The following is a 21,721-nucleotide window of genomic DNA, read 5'->3' as shown; positions in this document are numbered from 1 at the left end:
CCCATCTATATGAGGTCGGCTTTTCAAGTCCTTCTTCCATAGGACACCCTATTTTTCATATAGGGCGTGTAAAGGACTCATTTCATGGGTTTCTTTGGCATAGTTTTATAGCCAGCTGCCAGTCTCATGCCAACCCTCCTCCTTTTTCAACTAGGCTTGGATCCAGCTACCACAGAGTTAAGTGGAAATACAATGATTTCCATTAAAGATAATGGCTAAATTCTGCAGTTACTAGTCAAGCAAAGATCCCAGTGAACTCACCAATAGTTCAATTGTCTATGGGCACAAGCATTTCTCACTCACAATCCACCTAAGCATTACACCAGTATATTACCAATGCAAAACACAATCCGTGAGAGTTGTATTTTTATTAGAAATTCCGCACATCATCTTTTTTCTCTCAGTTTCAAATAGATCATCACACTTATAACACATTGTTAGCTTTGTCATCCAAAAAAACATTATTTTATATGTTAAAAAACATGAAAATTCATTTTTCCTGAAGAATAACATAACAGACACATATGGGTATAATTCCCATTATATTTTGTGTATATCTACATCTTTGGATAAGAGAAAATGAACTATATGAATGTAACAACTTGCATTTTTATACCCCTTTTCAAAACACATATTAAGATTAACTTTCTCCTGAGATGATTTATTAGCCCAAATTGTGTCTTGCTTCACTTATGCACAGAACTGACTATTCCTTTTTTAACATAGCTGTTTTTATGGGTATGCATCTTTTTATAGCTGAATTATTTGTTTTTAACATGGCTTGTTTTGAAGGTAAAACATTTAGAAAGAGGGGGGTTGTGTGTCGGGGGTTCCTTGGTTTTGGAGAAGTGTTTGGGAGGGGTCTTGCTGGTTTTGGGGTGGAGGTTTCATTATAAAGTGAAAAGAGTTTGTGTATATTCTAACTGACTGGAAAATTTTATTTGATACTTTAATAAAAGATCATGATTTCAATCCACTTCCTTTGCTGAATCCTTTGCTCCATTTGGGTGTACAGTTTTTGGATACAATGCTTGGGAATATAGAGGGATACATTTTGTCCACTGCAGAGATCCCATAGTGCCTTGAAAGAGAAGCATTGAAAATTACCATGGGAAATTACAGTTTAAATATGTAAAGGCTGTGAAGTTCTAGTAGAAACTAAGTAGACTGTCCTACTCATGTATAGGTGCCCAGTGTGGGAAGAATGCAAGCAGCCTTCATCCCCGACTTTAGACTGTCTAATCCATCTGTCTCTCAAAGGTTTTTATACAATGCCCATCACCTTGGTATCTGAGCAACTCTTCACAATGGCACCTACATTTGCAGCTCTTACACTGCTTCAAGTGCAAGGGTTACTGTTCCAGACATGGAAGGAAGGAGGCTTGTGGAACTTCACTTGGAGTATGGACAGTGCCTTGGTGTCACTCTGGTGAATCTGGTTTGTAGTAATATCTCTGATCCAAAAGCATGTGAAATGTAAACAAGGCCAAACATTGCATTTACTCCTCCTGGCCTCATGCAGGACAGGAATGAAAACACTGGAATTATCAAGCTATGGAAGATTTCAATTAGCATAGGTAGTAGACATGAGTGTCTTCTTTTAAACAGTTGTACACTGTAGCATAGAGAAGAGATGGGTCCCTTTTAAAGGCTTTTACTCCTGAGGTTATGCCCTGCTCAGACATGGTTCCAAAGACTTAGCATTTTGAGATCCTTAACAAAGGGATAATATTCTCTGAAGATTTTCCTATATTTCAGAAAGATGTCCCTTCAGGAGTTCATCTCATGAATGTACTCCATAAATAATTTCTCATCATAGAGGCAGCCTTCCCCAGAAGGCTATTTCATAGTGAGAGTGTTTTCCAAAAGTTCTGCTCATCAGTGTTTGGGCTTCCATGTTTATGGAAGGAAAAATTCTTTAGAGAGTCTCAAGGCATTGATATCTTGCATCATTGCAAATTGCCATAGGATAGAGTATTCTTGTGTTATCTGTTAATACCAGAAGGTGCAGTCTTATAGATTTTTATGTTAAGATGCAAAACTGTAGCACCTGTGGAGGACTCCAGCTCCTTGAGGACAAACAGCATTTTTGTATTGAGTTTGTTCCATTCTTATAGACATTAAGCCATTTTGCTGTGCAAGAAAAATCAGTTAATTTTTGGCCCAGCTTTCAGCACAACCCTACTAATTGGAATATTCCATGAAGGATTTATAGAGCACAGTTAAAATGAAATATACTTGCTAACATCTCTGCAGTGGAGATGATATTAAAAAAGGGGCTAGGACTAACTAGGTTCTCTTCAGAAGACAAATATATGTGTATATACTGCATATTACAAGCCAAGCAACACATATTGTTTTGGGACTAAATTAGGCTGCAAGGAAGAAGAAGAAGAAAAAAACATGGATCAGGAACCCAAAGCCTATAAAGCTCCCAATAGTTTTATCCCCTTTCCAGTATAATAATAAAGCAAAATATTTTCTTACTTGTTTTTCCACAAGGTATATCCACCTCCCAACCATCATGTGGTAAAGTTTCACTCTAAATAGAGCATTGACTGTATGAAAAAACAGCTGAAAAAAACAAATGACAGCCTGTTCTGACTGTCAATCTACAAATTTAATGAGAAACTCTGCTCAATTTAATGAATCCTGGTGCTTCACTCTGGCATCATTTTAAGCAGAACTTGCATACACAACTATGTAGTGTCAATTTTAGGCCTACATTATGGCAATACAATACACCTCTAATGGGAGAACTTCTTCCTCTGAACTATTAACCATATGAACAATTGTTACTAATTTACTGTGAGAAATGTGTGTGGGAATGTGTGTGCACATGACTGGCTTGGTGAGACAGCTTGAAAATGTTTAATTAGGACTAGAATAATTTTGTGTGTACATTAGCAGTTAGACTAAAAACAATAACAAGAGGGGTGAAATACTATCACATTACCAGTATGTTGGAGGTGAAAAGCAAAGCAAAGGTCAGTTGGGTTACAGCTGAAGATAAATTAACTTTACTGTGGATTCATTAGCCGAGATTTTTGGGGGGACTCGGTATCCAGTCCAGACTGTACATTTCATTTTTGGGAATAAGGAAAGGTGATTATTTTTTAAATTTCCATTTAGAAGTAGTGCTAGTTTCTTATTAAAAGTTCTAGGTCAAGGCTGTTATCCCCTTATTAGTATCTAGATTTACACAAAAGTAGCTGGGACAAATCCTGATGTCCATGTGCAGCATGTCATACAAACAGAGTTAAGATTAACAGAAACAAAATACTTTGTGTCAGCTGATTTTAGAAAGCCCAGTAAAATGCTTGAGAGAATTATAGGTTTAAACAATAGCATTTTAACACTAATTTTCAGTGAGTAAATTTACACCTATACAGGACACTTTACATAAATAAGTCCAAACTTCTTTCACTCCAGTCCACTTCCTCTCAGCTTCATAGTTTTGGTAATGAACTATAACCAGGTTCTTCTCTGTGGGGGGCTGAGAACCAAGCAGTGTATACAGGCTGAAGAATTTAGCTTGTGTCACGTAGCAAAAACAATGAGTGGAACAAATAACTCAAGCAAGTCAGCTCAGAGAGTTAGAAATCTCTAATTACTAGACCCAGTCACAGACAAACAGTGAGGGAGGAACAGGCTACTTGCACCTAATGTCACTCAACAAGGGTGACAATAAATTTATGAAAGGTCCACGAACTCTCCATATATAAAACTTCCAGTGGAAATGATGAGTCTCTGTCACCCAGCTAATGCTGTTAGGGCTTTGACAATGCTGCCACCTGCTGATATATTACAGTCCTCTGAGATGTATTTCAAGGCAATATTTTATCTTTCCACAGTTACTGTTCCTAAAGTTAGCCTGAGCTATGTTTGTTCATCTCAACAGAAAGAATTTCCGGTTATTCATTTAGTAATTGCAACATTTACTTGCAATTGCTCAGTTCTTCTCAGGTCAACTTGGGATTTTTTTCTCTCACAAGGAACCCTTTAAATTATCGTCCTTTACATCAGTGGTACCTTTTAAGGAAGAGGCCATTATGCATTTTAGACAAACAGTACTTACTCTTGTTGGGCATATCTTCCTGATTTCAAAAGCACTCTTAACACATAAATGCCTATTGATGGACACAGCATACCCTCTGCCAGTGTGGCCCGCTTTGTGATGGAAGCTTTTCTACCTAGTATAGAAGTTTTGCATCAAACTGTCTCTTAATCAGAACTATTGTAATAATGACCTGCCTTCATTTCTGAACTTCTTATTTATTTCTTTTTTTAGGAGCAGCAGCAGGAAAGTAAAGAGTAAATAAGCCAAAAGAACATCAGCAGATAGCACAGTGTAACTGAACCCAGTAATAGATAGGCCTGAATTATCCCCTCCATTTATGTGTGCAGAGTGGAGTCAAATCTAGTATAATTCCTCTTTGGAGCCCAGGAAGGAGGAGAGGAACCTGATGACGTCATGTCCTTTGAACCGTATGGATTCTTTTGTATCTCTGTGCATATGGGACTCTGACAAAGTAACCGGGGCACAAAGGGTGAATAATGGGACAAGCTGCTTTGTATGGCATCAGCCCCTGCAGTTCAACTGGATTGTAGTGCAAAAATCAACTTTCGAGTTGCATTAACTCCCTCTGGGTCTGTTCTGCAAGGGTTCGTACACAGCTGCAGGAGGCGGGAGGGACAGTGAAACTTTAAGAAGAGGCAGCCATGCATGCAGATGGCTCCTGATTCTGTGGCTCATAGGGGACCCTTTCCCATGGGATCTCTACAGGGTTGGGAGGCCTTGCCTCTTGCAAACTCTGTGGTACACCAAACCCTTCCCGCTTGAGGAAATGCTTTACGGGAAATTCTGCAAAGTCAACCCCTGTAACTTTCATGCCTGTCCGGTCTGATTGTGCCTGTTTGTCCAGATCATGTGGTGCTCTGGCTCATCAGAAAGGTAAAACAGATCATGCTTTATACCAGTGGTGGGCAGCCTGCTGCCCGTGTGTGGCCCAGGGACAACAGGTTGCCCACTACTGCTTTCTACAGTATCTTTTGAGTAGATAAATCTGTTGTGACACACTCCACATGAATTCAGATATAGAGAAGATGTTAATATTGAATTTGATTGAAAGTTTGAGACTGATTCAATGCATTGCAATTTGTCATTTGTCAATCTGGTCACAGAGAGAGAAGATGTTCTTGAAAAACATTAATTTCCTTTTGAAAATTTTTACAATAAAAAAAAATTAAAACCAGGAGAGTATTTTTGAAAAATATTTTATGAAATTTCATCCCATTTTTCAACTAGCCTCTCTCTCTCTCTCTCTCTCTCTCTCTCTCTCAGTGCACTCCTTGGAATAAGAATGTGTCTCAATTTTAATTTTACGCACATTGTTTTTCTGCCTTGCACTTGTGTCATTTGTTGCTATTACTGCATCTCAGTTGTGCTGGTACAAAGAAGCCATTACCTCCCCACTGCTACAGGATTCATACAGGACCAGAGCAGGCTAATAAAGACTGGCTAGGAAGGGTGCTGTTGTATTAATTTTATTGGAACAAATGAACCCAACGAGTTAAAGGTGTTAACATGACCCTATCACTGTCCAGCATTAAGCAGTTTTAAACAAGCTATGGAGGTAGTACACAGAGACCTCAGCCTGCTTAGTGCCATGGAAAACATACCATTTAAAATATTTTTATACGGATACAAAAATAAAGAAGGGAGGAGAGGTTAAAGCATTTGAAATGCAAAGCTTTAAGTTAGGCTTTCATTTTAACAACATCCCTTGTTCCCTTTCCCTTCAGCCGCAGAGAGATTTTAGATGCAAAACCCTTTATTTGCCAGTCTTTACGATAGCATTAAAGATTGCAATAACTGTTCTTTTTGCGGAAAAGAGACATTAGTAGAGATGGGGTGAAGCTGTTGTTGTTGTTGCTGCTGTTTGTTAAAGTCCAATCCCTCTACCTAAAAGACAAAACAAAAGACAAACACACACAAGAGGGAAGAGCAAAGATGAAAAAATGCAGCTTCTATCTCTGGGGTTGATTCTCACTCTCACCTTTTCTGCTGGAAAAACACTGGCACACCATTGTCTCTTAGCAGCCACTCAGAGACCTGGTAACTTGTACCAGCATCAAGCTGTTTAGAGCACTGCTTTTAGCTACATCTTTCTGGCCACATGCTTAGAGCGGTTACTGCAAAATACACAGTCTTGGCTGGATCAGATAGACTCCTATTAAACAGAAAACAAAACAAGAGAGACAGGAAAGAAAAGAAATAAGGGGGTCAGGGTAAACAATGGTGTTTGTAACAAGGGGTGTTTGTGACAAAGTCTAATGTCCCAAGTGGAGTATGGATGTAAAGGTGGATGTTGCTGAAGCTGGTGCAAATGTCAGTGTCATCTGGTTCCCTCTCTCTGTCCCAGTCTGGTCAGGAGATCTCTCAGGACCAGGACAACGAAGACCCAACAGTGTTATGGTAAGTCCCAGAAGATGATGGGCAGCTCTGAGGACGAAGATTTCTGCAGCAGTTTTTAGCCCACAACTTATTCATCTTTGCCCCAAAGTCTTTTCTTTTAAGACGAAAAGAGGGATTGATGAGCAAAATAGCCCATTCCATCATTATTTTGTTCATGAATTAGACCTAATTTACGACACACCGGTCCATTGATTTCTAGTTCCACACTTCTCTTGTTCATCAGTCATGATCTGAGCACAATCCTTTTATTATATCAATTAGCCTTTTGGTTTGAACTAATTCTGTTTTTCTGTCTCCCTTTCACAACTTTTTCCCATCAGCATATATTATTACAGGCTATTTAGGTTAGTTTGACAGTTTCTGAACTTTCACTCACTTCTCACAGTTAAACTGACAGTTAGGGTAAATATGTAGGCCCAATTATTACGACAGGTTGTTGTTAAGGGAACCAAGGAATATGCTGATTCAGCACATCTCTTCAGCAGAGTCCAACACGAGGGCATCTAGCAAGTTTTCCAGCTGTTCTCTCCTGAAAGAAACCCCACAAGAGGGCAGGTGCTGGCATCATCAGGAAGTTCCTTAGGTCAGAGTGAATACCCTATCTATGTCAAGTAGGCAGGCTGGCACAAGGTATGAATTTTATATCCTGGTGCCAGTTTCAGTGAATGCGTGGCAGAATCTTAATTTTTTATTTCAGAAAAGTGTGTGTGTGTGCATGCATGCACGTGTGCAAGCGCATGTGAATGAAAGCAAGAGAGAGAGAGAAATCTTTATTTGTGCCCTAGAAGGAATTTGTACAGTAATTATGTGGCCAAAATCCCCAAATTCCTGTCATGCCTTCCAAGAACAGGTGTTTAATCATTATATCCAAAGATGGGCTGGGGGCAAAGATTAGTTGCAGTGGACGAGCCCAGATAGTTAGCTAAATTGTTTTTTGTACCTAAATGTACTGTATTTTGAAAGTATTTGCATAATGGTGTGAATGTTTCAAAATGACATAAACACAATAAGTGCCATAGGAAGCAATAATTTGGGTTTCTTGAGGAGATCCCAAATTTCTTGAATCCCTTCATTCTTCTTTGAACAACTTGCCCACTAGAAATGTATGGACATAGTTTTTTTTAACTGAAGTGACTCTCATGACTTTTTCTTGAATATAAGGTCTAGGCCTGGCTGCACACTGCTTTCCCAAAGAAGACTTTTATAACTTGTAGCATATAAGCACCTCTATGTCACTGCCACAACAATTCCAGCTCTTATAGTTTTCCAATTTATACTGAACCCAGCATCGCTTTTCCCAGGGGCAAGTGAAGTATAGGCTAAGCATCCTGTTTTAACATGTATACAGCCCTACAGGTTGTATGGATCTGAGATTTGCTCTTTAAAAGGGGGGGGGGGAATTACTCCGTAGATTCTAGAAGTTTAATCAATGTAAAGGCCTGTCCTTTTTAAAAACTGTTACTACAAATGCTGATCTGTGCACTTCACATTCATGTTCAAAGCCTTCATGTAAATAACATCCAACTTTGACACCCAGGACTGCTGAATAAAGAGTCAATATTTTTTCACGGTGTGGTAAAAAACTTGTCAAAAGGCGCTATTGGACCATTAACAACTGGCACAAAGCTTACCTTGTAACAATTGTTACCTTGATACCACTGATACTACATGGAAAGACACCATTTCCCTGGTCTTGTATTGTCAAGATTAACAATAGGCCAGACCCCAAATCCCAGATTTGAATATTCCCTCATTTTGTGTTTTAACCTCTTCACAAATCAAGATGTGACCCAGTGTTTTGAGCCTAATCTGGAACCTAAACTAGATCGATATTAGTAAACCATAATATATTCTCACTTTATGGAAATGGAATATGTAAGAACAAAATATATTTTAACTCCTGATTGAGTCTGTTGGTTGCCATATTTTTAGGACTCTAATTTCTTAATTTTGAAATTTTGTAGGAGAGGAGTTAATATTACAGAGAATCCAAAGACAATACTCGTGCATAAAGAGATTGAGCACCAAGGGACAGATTTTAGAAGGCATTTCTTTTCCTAAAGATGAGGGTAGACACCTCCTGAGATTTTCAAAAGCACCTAGGCTCCTAACTCCAACTACATGCCTGCCTGTAACTTTAACACCTAAGTACACTTAAAAATCTGGTCCCAAGTGACCAATCATATGTAATACAATGGTAACAAATAATAATGAACAAAAGTGTTTAAAAAATAACCAATCAGCTGAAATTTTTTATATACGTTATTGTCCAAAAGCTCCAAGACACAAATTATTAACACATACATAAAAATTGCTCTCATGAAAAGAAAAAGGCTGAATTTAGTCAAAAAATCTTTTCCTTATATGAGTTGTCTGTCCAGCTTGAATTCTGATTTATATGGCATATTCCACCAACAGCTGCTCACAACATTACTCTCATGAGAAACTCCTAGTTTCATTTTGAAAACTGATTTTTTTTTTCCTGAGAAGTTGCAACTTTGGTCACAGGCACATTTTTGCTCTTCCTACTGGACTGCAACTTCTGTCACATTCATGAAAAAGACTCACAATGGGCATATCACAAATTTGCTCCAAGGAGAAGTTCTTCCAGTTTAGAAGAGAAATTGCTTTTCACCTGTCAAAATAGTATTGTTATTTTAAAGAAGCAATTTGAGAAAAATGGTGCAAACTGCAAAATACGGTATATTTGCACGTGCTTTGGAATATAAGGCTTTTTTCTCATCATTGAGAAGACTCTCAGCTGACTCCATAGCCGAAAACATGTATATATATTGTGTCTGATTTTCCTGTAACTTACACTAGGGAAACTCTGCTGACTTTGTTTGCTGGTATACATTAGAGAACAATGAGAACTATTTTCTATCAGCAGTGAAGGGACTAAGGAATACACCTTTCCCGCCAAACAAAACAGACTTTAGCTGTCAACAGTAGATAATTGCCAACAGAGGGGCCAATCCTACCTTATTTTATGTCAATGTTTCATAATGTTGGCAACTATAGTTGCATTCTTTGCACACAAAAATACATAAAAAAGAGCTATTATCAAGTGGTTTGTGAACAGAGTAGGGATTGTGGATATTTTCAGACATACTGTAAACATTTTGTGGTTTTCTAAATAAATCCAAAGATGGCACAGGGGAATTTCTACTTTTGTCTCATCTCACTCTTTTATTATTGTAATTATGTCACCCTTTCTTTGAGAACCTTCATTGGCTTCATCTCCTTCCTTGTCACACATGAAGTCTGAGAGTCCTGACTCCTATCCCTGTGTCTTAACTGAAAGACAATCAGTTTTCTGTTATCCAGACAGAGATCTATTCTTACGCAGGACTGTGCAGTACCTGTGACATCATAGTAGTGCATTCTGGGGCTGCAGCATCACAGTGGAAAAGATGCTGGCAGCCCCCTGGATTTGGGTGACCGAGCACAGAGGAAAAGGGTGAGTTTAGATTTATGAATGTGCTGACAGTCCCTCAGCATATGATCTTACATTTGGCTCACTTTTTAAAAAGATACACACTTACATATGGAGATATACCTATGTCATAGAACTGGAAAAGACCTTGTGTCCAGTCCCCTGCCTACACTAGCAAGGACAAGTACTGTCCCTGACAAAGAGATGGCTGGTTTGTTTTTTTTCCTTCTTCTTTCTTCCTTCCAGATCCCTAAATGGACCCCTTAAGGGCTGAACTCACAATGCTGGGGTTAGGAGGTGAATGCTCAAACCACTGAGCTATCCCTTTGCTGGTCACTAGTCAACTTTAGCCATCACTAGGCCCACTAGAACTTCTACCACCAAACACAGACACCTTATGAATCTCTGAGCATATACCTATTTTCCAATGGGAGGTTCCAACCAGAGGGTTATTTTACTCTTTCAGACTTGATGAGCATATTATGACAACAACACAGCACTCATATGTCCTTTATCATGTGCTCTCCTATTCGATTCAAACTAATGTCACACCAATGGAATGACTGTCTCCCCCTCCTCTGCCACCCTCCGTATGTTTTAATGGTATCATACAAGGTGTTCCATGAGATTTGATTTAAAAAGAACTCCACCCCTAGGATGGGTTCCTTAAAGGTATAAAGCTTCCATTTCTGTGTGGGAGTTCAAGGACAAACTTCAGTGAAGCTAATTTTAAAGGTCTGAAAAAAGTGCTGTTTGAGGAAAGGGTGTAGTATTATGTGAGCAGGGATGGTTGAGAGTGCCACAGTCAGGCATAACTACCCTTCTACAGAAAGGGATTAAGCTGCAATGATATACAAGAACAGCTATACCTGCAGTAGAAATCAGTGACAGACATACCTTGACTGGTTGATAACATCTACTGTACATAAATTGCACACATTTATTGACTGTTTAAGGTTTGTAATTGCTTATACTACTGCATTAGTCAGGGATAGAACTAACCAGAAATATCCTGGTTTTTATACTGGACTAAAATGAGTTTGTGCTTGTGCATTATATCCCATTGCATTTTATATTTCCTTGGTCTGAAAAGGAAAAAAAAAATAACGCCCTCTCTTTACTAGAAACTAAGCCGAAATGGTGATTTCCTTAATTCCATTCCAACCATTTTGCTGCATCAACTCTGAGAGACGGGAAGTTGGAGCAGCAGCAGTGCAGTTAAGGAAAACAATAGAATGGTGCAGTCCCTAATGCCTCTAATGAGAGTAGACACCAAAGAAGGAAAGAAAACAGCCTCTAACTGGAAAAAGAATTATTTTATTTTATTTTTTCCTGAAGATGAATGTTGGACCCTATGAACATGGGGGAAACAATGCACAGGATTCAACCCCCAACACACACATACACACACAGACAAATATACCAACATACACACACAAGTACACTAACACACACACACACACACACACACACATACCAATGCACACAGACACATGCACAATCACAAACACACACACTCATACAAAAACACCTGAACACACACACATGCACTTTGAATGATGGATATGTTTTGAGAATGGTGTTTGGATGGCCCTTATTTCAAAATTTGAATCATACTCTAATTAATTATTTCCTTGCCATTGCAGGGGCCTTGGGCATTATTGCACCTCAGTCCCTTCTATTCTCATCCTGTGGCACTCAGTAGTCTAGTCTTCTTCAGTTGTTGGGTTTAGCAGGTGGGTCCTGGGTGGTGTTGGTGGCCTATGATATACAGGAGGACTAGATCATTTGTTGGCACCTTCTGGCTTGAACTGTATGACTCTTAGAAGATACCCTGTGGCAGTGCCCATTTAAATCTGAAAAAAAAATGCATTAAACAACTTGAAGAGCAGGGCTTTCGCTGCATACACCTCAAGTTGAAAATATACACACATCCTCTCTTTTATGACTATACCCTACACATGACCTATCGATTCATGTCAAAATAAGCATGTTAGATTGTATATATTTATTTATTGAAAACGGGCTACCAAAAGGATGAAACAAATAGATTAGTTATGTTATCATGCAGAAATGAAATTTGTGGAGAATAATTTTTGTCTAAAAATATACAAAGTACAATAAATTATTTTCCTTTGTTACAATATGCACTATGATCTTTGGCAGTGGTACAGCTATGACAGTGTAAGTTCCATAATGTAGACATAGCCTAAGACTGTAAAGCCCCACAGTCAGGGGAGAGACATTGCCATGTGTGAAATACTAGTTTACCACAAGAGATATCATCTCCTCTCCAACAAAAGAAGGCCTATAGACACCAGACAAGCCATTGTGGAACATCAGTGGACACAAGATGTTGTTGATTGCTTCCCCCGCACCCATGAAAGGGGTACTTGCACAAGCCCTCATCCCATCACAGCTGGAATGCTGGGGGGAGGGCATAAAAAACTCTGTCAAGAAGGAATTATTATCACAATGTTGCCTGGAAATGAGAGATGGCAACATTTCTAAGCATAAGCAAGGAATCCCCAAGCTGCTTGGCTTATGTTAGCCCTAAAGGACATATAGCACTTGCATATGATAGCAGTACTATTACCTTTTGGAACCAAAGAATGGATCTCATTTGTGTGTGTATGTTTACCTGCTTTAACCTTGTAAATAACTTTCATTCCTTTTTCTTCATTAATAAATCTTTAGTTAGTACTATAAGATTGGCTTTGGTTAGTACTACAAGCATAATCTTTGGTTTGAGATCTGAGGTACAATTGATCTGGGGAAAGTGACTGGTTCTTTGGGACTGAGTGACTTAAATATTGTTGTGATTTTTAGTATAAGGGACCATCTATCATCAATCATAAAGACAGGTTAAGGCTACTATAGTGATTTAGGAGGTCAAACTTGTTACTTGTTTGGTGAAATCTTATTATAGAACATACAACCCATTTGAGGTTTGTGCCCTGTTCCTGGACAGTCTACCCTGAGGCTGGCAATATATCCAAAGCCAGAGCCTGATCCTGGTTCCATTAAAGTTTTCAGGGAGTTTGCCATTGATTTCTAAGGGGAAAAGGATCAGGTACCTGATTAGAAATGATGAGTTCCACACAGGACAGTATAGAATGCTTTGCTATCCAGAATCCTCTCTTACAGCTGTTAAAGACATTTATTTGTCTTCTTAAGTTAAGATACTTTTGTACTTGTAGAAATAGCAAGGAAGCCTACATGTGATCATTTTTTCTTGTAATTTAAAGAATTGCTCTTAAAAGGAAAAAGAAAAAGAAAAAACAGAAAAAAATATGGTCCTTACCGGGGCCTGTGCAAGGATGTTTCGCGCCCTAGGCGAAACTTCCACCTTGCGCCCCCCACCCCGCCGCCCTGAGGCACCCCCCCCCGCGGCAGCTCCCCCCCCTCCGCCCTGAGGCGCCCCCCTTGCGGCAGCTCCCCACCCCCCACCCTCTGCCCTGGGGCACCCCTAGCTCACCCCTGCTCCGCGCACAAGCACCCCGAGCATGCCATGGCTGCTTCACTTCTCCTGCCTCCCAGGCTTGCAGCACCTAAGCTGATTGGCGCCGCAAGCCTGGGAGGCGGGAGAAGTGAAGCGGCCACGGCATGCTCAGGGAGGAGGCAGGGCAGGGGTGAGCTGGGGTGGGGCGTTCCCCTGCGTGCCCCACCCCCTTACTTGCTGCAAGTGACCCTCCCCGCGCTCCCCTGCCCCAGCTTCCTCCGCCTAAATGCCGGCGGTGACTGGGGCAGCCGAAGATCCGGCCGCCATGGTCACTGCCGAAGAAAATGGCGCCCCCCAAATGCCAGCACCCTAGGCAACCGCCTAGGTAGCCTAAATGGTTGCACTGGCCCTGGTCCTTAGTCTTTACAAGACCAACTGTGCAAACACTCACACACAGGAGTAGTCCAATAGACTACTTGCCTGAGTAAGGGCTTGCAGGATCAGACCAAATGGTTTGTGAGGTTTTTTTGTAATGGACAGCGACCTCCAATGTATAACTGTGAATATCATTTTAAAAGAATTTTCTTGCACCTGCTACATAGTTTCAGTTAAGTTTGAATGAGAGAAGTTTGGTATTCCTGATTTTGTGCTTTTATTGCCAAACCAATAGCAACCTATCAAACCTGTACTTCAGGTCACACTTCTTGTCATTAAGCAATCAGAGTGGTTTGTTTTTGTTTTTGACCTTGACATATACATTATCAAAGCACTCTACTCAGGCCTCTGAACAAAAATTGGATATAGAACATAATTAGTGACATCAAGATGAAGGAGAAAAATAAAGGGTATATAAATATAAAGAAATTTCCCCAAAACTCTTCCTGAAAATGAGGCACTTTTATTAATGACTAGACAGTTTAAAGTGAAAAGACATCTGACATTTGCATTGATGCTGTAGTAGTGCAGCTCTGCCCTACAGTAGGTGTAATTAGAGCACTCACTCTAGAGAGGAAGAAAGACCTGTCATTCTGTGGCAAAGCCCCAAGCAAAGCAGAATAACTAACAATAGCTTATCCTTAAATTACACTTCTGTTTTGAAAAAAATATATTTTAAAAAACCCTAAGTTTAAGATGGATTCTGTAATATCAGTAACTGAACTTTTCCCTGCTACTCTGTTAATGTTATTAAATCAAGTTATTACATATTTTTGAAACCCAGAGGACAGCTCAAGATTCATCGGCTTGAGTAAATGCATTGATAGGATTATTTTGGAAAGTATGATGTAAGCAGGCTCTTTCTAATACAATGTAACCCCTGAAGAAATCCTTGATTTAATTGATTAATGTGGCTTGTGAAGGTGTATTGCATTGTCTGGTTTCTTCAGGTACTCAGAATACTAAATGTAGTGGACATAATATCAAGGAGATACAGCATTATTCTCTTCTCCTCCTCCTTTCATCCCTGAAGGATGAAGTGCAATCAGCATTTCCCCCATGAATTTTAACACTAGAAACATTCCAAATAAAAATCCTTTCAAATTCCATGTTTAGTTGATTGTATAGAGCTGGGAAATGCTCTTTCTCAAGAGCTAAACATCTCAGGCAGGAATCTTCATTTGCTGGGCATGGCTTAGAATTTTCTTGAGATACAACAGATTCAGTCCAAGTGAGCCCTCAAGACATGTTCTGTGAGTTTTCATTGGACTTTCAAGACATAAACTCATCTAATAAAGGTGCCTGGGTGTAGAGCCCTGCACAGATAAAAAATTTGTATCCGCATCTGATCAACGATCCGCAAACATAGTACCCAGATATTCACATCCGCATCCAGTCTCTCAGGTAACCAGGTCATAGACATTTTAGGCTGTATAGTTTAGAGTAACACCGTAAACTTTGCTCCAAATTGAACAGGCAACCAGTGCAAATTCTGGAGTATTATGTGCTCTCGGCATGAAATAATCACATTGTGCACCATCTTCAGTTTTCAGATGTTCTTAATACTGAGGAGACAAAAATATGAATAGTAGTAGCAAGGTCCATGACCAATATAAGGGAATATACTCATTTTGCCATGTGCAAATGGAAAAAAGTGACCGCTGCTAACAATAGTAGCATTGGCTGTCACATGGCTCATTGTCATTTCTATTTATACAACTGCAGAAAATGTTTGTAAATCCTAAACATTTCAAGATTGTTAGCACCAATGATTAATCACCCAAAAATTCAGATAAGGTCACTATTCCTCATTTGCAGCAAAGAGTTCTGTGGCACCTTATAGACTAACAGACGTATTGGAGCATGAGCTTTCGTGGGTGAATACCCACCTCTTCAGATGCATTTTTCCTCATTTGTTATTGCATATTCCTCATTTGTTATTCTAAAAAAGTCATATGCATCCAGTCAGGAATCAGAATCAATACTATATGATGCAGATGACCAGTCAAAACACAGCTGACAAATATTTGAAACAAACTGCTTGCAAATAACCAATATGCAGGCAATTATTAATTGAACTATTAATATTTGCAAATAAGTACCATAATGCTACTAGTTTATTTTCAAAAAAAATTGTTTGTGAATGATTTGCTACCAAAAATGGGTCAAAAATGCCTTGTTTTTCAAACACTGTTAACATTTTAACCCAATTGGACTACTTGCATGAGGAAAGTTTTTACATAAATATTTGCACCACTGGGCCCTGAATTTGTAATATTCATAATTTGTAACAAGCAAGCTGCCTTCAAAGACATTTCTGTATGCCTTTTTGCTTTCTAAGTTGTCTACATAAAATTAACTTTTTTTTTCAAAACTGAAGCAGTATATTTTTTTAAATGCTGATTATCTGTTTTCCTACCATTAAACATACTGAATACTTGTTATGGTTTCTGATATTTAATTTATTTCATTGAAATACAGGAGGGGTTAATAATCAATATAAAGCAATTAGTTGTTTAGGGCCAGATTTTTAAAGGTTTTTAGGCATCCGGTAGGATTTTCAAAAGCATGTAGGCACCTAACTCCCATCAGCACCTAGGCACTTTTAATCCCACTAGGTACCTATCTGAACACTTAGGTGCCTAAATTGCTTGGAAATTCTCTCCCCTAGTCCTTTTTGTAAACGTGCAGTAATCTATTTTCAAAATTTCTTCTTATCATTTGTAAAAATAAGTAAGTTTTAAAAACTGTTAACATTCTGTTTATAAATGGAATTGATGGGGCCAGCGGATATTATACAGGAGCACTTTTTAAATGTAATGTCAGCTATGAACATATAGGTGAGGGGAAAATATATGTTCCCTGTGAGTTTATACAGAAAGGCTACTTACTTTCACAGGGATCAGACATCACCTCTGGGATATTTACAGCTGTGCATTTTACTCATTGCAATAGCGGCAGCGTGATCAGCTACAGAAAGATCTATGGGATGCATTCACTTGTGGACGAGAGTACACTCAGCTCTAGCAGGAATTCTTTTTACTGTAAATTGTTTAAATCCTTGTTTGTGAACCCCTCCCACCCCAAGAGGGTCTCACTGCTTTTAATGTACTTACAACCATATTAAAACATGATATAGCATGATATAGTTCCAAAGAGGATGGAGCTAGGCTGTTCTCAGTGGTGGCAGATGACAGAACAAGAAGCAACAGTCTCAAGTTGCAGTGTGGGAGGTCTAGGTTGGATATTAGGAACAACTATTTCACTAGGAGGGTGGTAAAGCACTGGAATGGGTTACCTAGGGAGGTGGTGGAATTTCCATCCTTAGAGTTTTTTAAGGCCTGGCTTGACAAAGCCTTGGCTGGAATGATTTAGTTGGTTTTGGTCCTGCTTTGAGCAGGGGGTTGGACTAGATGACCTCCTGAGGTCTCTTCCAATCCTAATCTTCTATGATTCTATGATTCTATAGCATATTTAGCAATTTTTCTTTATGGTATAGTACTATGGGTGAATACCTCAGCACTCATGCAAATGCAGAATAAATGGACAGTACACGGGGCACCACTGTAGAAACTGGGAGACAGAATCCTCTCTCCCGAACTGAGAAGCAGAGCACAGGGCACCTGAGGATCTGCACAGTAGTCACTTCTTTCTCTTGCCTCACAAACAGAACAGCGGACCTGCACATTGCTACTTCCCTGGCCCACCCATATACCCTTCATACACATTCCTATAATGACCACTGGTGCTAACTGATCAAGAAGACCTCGGGAGTTTGGATAAACTTTGGATAAAAGTATCTGAACTTTTCAAGCTTTCTTTAACAACAAATAATTTTAAAAAACCCTACGGGAAACTTAGCAGACAAATCTACTGTTTGCTGTGAGGTTCATGTGGTTCTGTGTGACATGTCTTTACAAAATGTTGCAGACTTTGTATAGGATCTCAGAAAATCAATAAGTCCATTTCTGAAGACATTGCCACTTGTCAGACCTCATCATTTCATAATCAGGTTCTGAAGCAGCAGCATGCACAAACACTTGAAAAAATAATGATGGTCACAAATATTCCTTCTGTTTCTGTGGGCAAAGAAGAATGAAAACCTGATGGATCCCTGCCTGGAGGGCTGGAAAAGAATGAGTACCTTAAGGAATGCCACCTCTAGAGAATCATTCCTCCCTCTTTCCGTACTTCATAGTATCTTGAGAACTGTTTTATGGGAATGAGTGTGTTGAGTGGTGGACAGAGGGGTAAGTGCCTCTCCATATGTTGTCTCCTTTTCAAACCACTGTAGTGATTAGGTTGCTAAACTATCCTCCCTTCACAGATGTAGAGCCCTTCATGTTCTAAGAGAGTGAGGAGAGTAGCCAGCATGAGAGGCTCTGGTAGGCCAGCTCCATTGATTCCAGTCTCTACGGAAAAGGATAAATGGACACAAATCAGATATTAGGAATGGCAATATACAAAAACCTGTAGGAGAACACTTCAACCTCGCTGGCTACACAATAGCAGATCTTAAGGTGGCCATCCTGCAGCAAAAAAACTTCAGGACCAGACTTCAAAGAGAAACTGCTGAGCTTCAGTTCATCTGCAAATTTGACACCATCAGCTCAGGATTAAACAAAGACTGTGAATGGCTTGCCAACTACAGAACCAGTTTCTCCTCCCTTGGTTTTCACACCTCAACTGCTAGAACAGGGCCTCATCCTCCCTGATTGAACTAACCTCGTTATCTCTAGCTTGCTTCTTGTTTGCATATATATACCTGCCCCTGGAAATTTCCACTATTTGCATCCGACGAAGTGGGTATTCACCCACGAAAGCTCATGCTGCAAAATATCTGTTAGTCTATCAGGTGCCACAGGATTCTTTGCTGCTTTTACAAATCCAGACTAACATGGCTACCCCTCTGATACTCAGCTCCATTGAAATCATGCTTCCAAGAAACTAGAGGGGACCAGGGTATGACCCAGGGAGCCCCTCATTGCCCATGGGTGGACAGCACACCATACCATAAGTCTCATCAGACCTGACACCTCATTTCCCCAACTCACTGTTGTCATAATCTGTATTAAAAGGTGTTCTGTAAGGTGCCACAGGCAAACTGGTAACATGCTGGTCATTAATATTATTGTGTGATGTATGTATGTGAAGCATATAAAGAATTATAGATGTGGGCCGCAAATAAGATCCTCACATGTATTTGGTAGGTAGTGCTTAAGCCCACCCTTTCCAAAACAAAGGAATGTTGTTTCCCAGGTTTGACTATGTCTCCAGTGTAAATTAAGCAAGATGTGAACTAAGATAATGAAAAGCAAATTCAAATGCAAGATAAATAAAGTCATCAGGAGATCAAGTAGGGGATGATGACCTCTTAATCTCAATGGTGGGTGGATACTCATAGAATCATAGAATCATAGAATCTCAGGGTTGGAAGGGACCTCAGGAGGTCATCTAGTCCAACCCCCTGCTCAAAGCAGGACCAAACCCAACTAAATCATCCCAGCCAGGGCTTTGTCAAGCCTGACCTTAAAAACCTCTAAGGAAGGAGATTCCACCACCTCCCTAGGTAACCCATTCCAGTTCTTCACCACCCTACTAGTGAAAAAGTTTTTCCTAATGTCCAACCTAAACCCCCCCCCTCTGCAACTTGAGACCATTACTCCTTGTTCTGTCATCTTCTACCACTGAGAACAGTCTAGATCCATCCTCTTTGGAACCCCCTTTCAGGTAGTTGAAAGCAGCTATCAAATCCTCCCTCATTCTTCTTTTCTGCAGGCTAAACAATCCCAGTTCCCTCAGCCTCTCCTCATAAGTCATGTGTTCCAGCCCCCTAATCATTTTTGTTGCCCTCCGCTGGACTCTCTCCAATGTATCCACATCCTTCTTGTAGTGTGGGGCCCAAAACTGGACACAGTACTCCAAATGAGGCCTCACCAATGCTGAATAGAGGGGAATGATCACATCCCTCGATCTGCTGGAAATGCCCCTACTTATACAACCCAAAATGCCATTAGCCTTCTTGGCAACAAGGGCACACTGTTGACTCATATTCAGCTTTTTGTCCACTGTAACCCCTAGGTCCTTTTCTGCAGAACTGCTGCCCAGCCATTCGGTCCCTAGTCTGTAGCAGTGCATGGGATTCTTCCGTCCTAAGTGCAGGACTCTGCACTTGTCCTTGTTGAACCTCATCATATTTCTTTTGGCCCAATCCTCTAATGTGTCTAGGTCCCTCTGTATCCTATCCCTACCCTCCAGCGTATCAACCACTCCTCCCAGTTTAGTGTCATCTGCAAACTTGCTAAGGGTGCAGTCCACACCATCCTCCAGATCGTTAATGAAGATATTGAACAAAACCGGCCCCAGCACTGACCCTTGGGGCACTCCACTTGATACCGGCTGCCAACTAGACATGGAACCATTGATCACTACCCGTTGAGCCCGACCATCTAGCCAGTTTTCTATCCACCTTACCGTCCATTCATCCAGCCCATACTTCTTTAACTTGCTGGCAAGAATACTGTGGGAGACTGTATCAAAAGCTTTGCTAAAGTCAAGAAATAGCACATCCACTGCTTTCCCCTCATCCACAGAGCCGGTTATCTCATCATAGAAGGCAATTAGGTTAGTCAGGCATGACTTGCCTTTGGTGAATCCATGCTGACTGTTCCTGATCACTTTCCCCTCCTTTAAGTGGTTCAGAATTGATTCCTTGAGGACCTGTTCCATGATTTTTCCAGGGACTGAGGTGAAACTGACTGGCCTGTAGTTCCCTGGATCTTCCTTCTTCCCTTTTTTAAAGATGGGCACTACATTAGCTTTTTTCCAGTCATCCGGGACCTCCCCTGATCGCCATGATTTTTCAAAGATAATGGCCAATGGCTCTGCAATCTCATCGGCCAACTCCTTTAGCACCCTCGGATGCAGTGCATCCGGCCCCATGGACTTGTGCTCGTCCAGCTTTTCTAAATAGTCTCGAACTACTTCTTTCTCCACAGAGAGCTGGTCACCTCCTCCCCATACCGTGCTGCAGAGTGCAGCTGTCTGGGAGCTGACCTTGTCTGTGAAGACAGAGGCAAAAAAAGCATCGAGTACACTAGCTTTCTCCACATCCTCTGTCACTAGGTTCCCTCCCTCATTCAGCAAGGGGCCCACACTTTCCTTGACTTTCTTCTTGTTGCTAACATACCTGAAGAAACCCTTCTTGTTACTCCTAACATCTCCGGCTAGCTGCAACTCCAAGTGTGATTTGGTCTTCCTAATTTCACTCCTGCATGCCTGAGCAATACTTTTATACTCCTCCCTGGTTATTTGTCCAATCTTCCACTTCTTGTAAGTTGTTTTTTTGTGTTTAAGACGAGCAAGGATTTCACTGTTAAGCCAAGCTGGTCGCCTGCCATATTTACTTTTCTTCCTACACATCGGGATGGTTTGTTCCTGCAACCTCAGTAAGGAGCCTTAAAATACAGCCAGCTTTCCTCCACCACCAGGAAGCCTTTCTGCCTCTTGGAACAGGGTCAACAAACTTCGGGAAGATATAAGCAAAGGCAAAAAAGCCATTTTGTCATCCTTCACCAGAGAAGACAAAGAAACCAACTGGTTTGGGCTCTGTGTTGGTTCCTGGCTAAACACTGGCCAGCCAAGCTGGAAGAATGACTTTGGTGAGAAAACAGCTTTGAAGAAAAGACTCTAGTTTGTTAAATTAGATTATAAGCATATTTTTATTTTTGGTTGTTTGTAACCATTTCTAAGCCTATTCCTTCAACTTGGTTTCACTTAAATCTAGGTTCTGTTGTTAATAAATTTGTTTAACTTTATTATAAACCATCTCAGTGCTGTATATTAAACTAAAGTGTAAAATCCTCTACTAATCAAACAGGCTGGTGAGTGTGCTGTCTCTGGAGGCAGCAAAACTCATAATTTCTGTGAG

The sequence above is a fragment of the Mauremys reevesii genome, linkage group 2 (genome assembly GCF_016161935.1).
Source record: "Mauremys reevesii isolate NIE-2019 linkage group 2, ASM1616193v1, whole genome shotgun sequence".
In the NCBI taxonomy this organism is placed as follows: Eukaryota; Metazoa; Chordata; order Testudines; family Geoemydidae; genus Mauremys; species Mauremys reevesii.
This window is presented reverse-complemented; position numbering follows the sequence as displayed.